Source organism: Anarrhichthys ocellatus, unplaced genomic scaffold, assembly GCF_004355925.1.
Source record: "Anarrhichthys ocellatus isolate YVR2014 unplaced genomic scaffold, GSC_Weel_1.0 scaffold9, whole genome shotgun sequence".
Classification (NCBI taxonomy): domain Eukaryota; kingdom Metazoa; phylum Chordata; class Actinopteri; order Perciformes; family Anarhichadidae; genus Anarrhichthys; species Anarrhichthys ocellatus.
The window spans coordinates 4095275-4096371 of NW_022280039.1; positions in this window are offsets into that span (position 1 = coordinate 4095275).

Genomic DNA, 1097 nt, shown 5'->3' on the forward strand with positions numbered 1-1097 from the left:
GAGCTTTGAGCACTTAGTGAAACACCATGTAGACTAAACGCAGGTCATTGCTAGTATTGCAATATTTAGTGCTGTGATTATTAGAGGCTCTGAATGCCACATCGGACTAATGTGCACCCACTGCATGTTCCCCTCCTGCACCCATCACCTCATTGGTCTGGCTGAAGAGACGGAGAGCTGGCAGGCTGGGTGGAGGGACTGAATCAGTATCCAGGGAGAAAGTGGGGGGATCACATCTGGACCACAGACTGAGTAAGAGGAAGAGCAGGAGGAGGATGGGTGGAACATACACTCAGTTGAATGAATCATTGCCCTACCATACAAACACACACACACACCATCACCCTATCTACCCTTCCCCACAGCATGTTGCACCCTGCAGCACCCACTGCCATACAGCTGCCGACCCCCCTTTTAAAAGAGTCTAACACAGGCGTAGTTACAGTGCATTCAGCTCACACACTGTAGAAGCTCAGACAACCACATGCATGTTGTATCCAATTTAATTTAAATTTCATAATTTTACCATCCATCCAGCTGAATAAAGGAAACTTTATAGAATGCCCCATTAATACTCCTTTCATCAGCTATGAATTTGCATTTATCCACGCTTGAGAATTTCAGATCAATTTAAAAGAGCGCCCTGTGGTCATGTTTGCCCTGTTGTAAATATCAACTCCCAGCTAATGGCATTTACACTGACATTTCTACCACTCTGTTTTCGTCCACAGATGGCGTTAATGTTTTTGGTAATGCCCAGCGTGCTGCAAAGCCTCCTCATAAGAACTTTGCCCCACAGCTTTTTTCCTCCGTGGGTGTGTTTGCATGCGTTTTTCACTGACACGAATGCACACATAGGCACAGTCAGGCAGTCAATGGAGCTCCAGTGTTGTGCGGTGATTGTGCTGGTCAATGTGCTCCGCTGTGCGACTGCATGCCCCCAAGACTGAGGCAGAGTCTAGACACGAGTCAGCCAAGCCGCCCTGCTGACCTATATCCTACAGTTACACTACAAGAGAGACATAGAGAAACAGAGAGAGAGGGGAAGAGCAAGGGAATAGAGAGTGAGATGGGGGTGGGGGGGGGGGGGGGGGGGG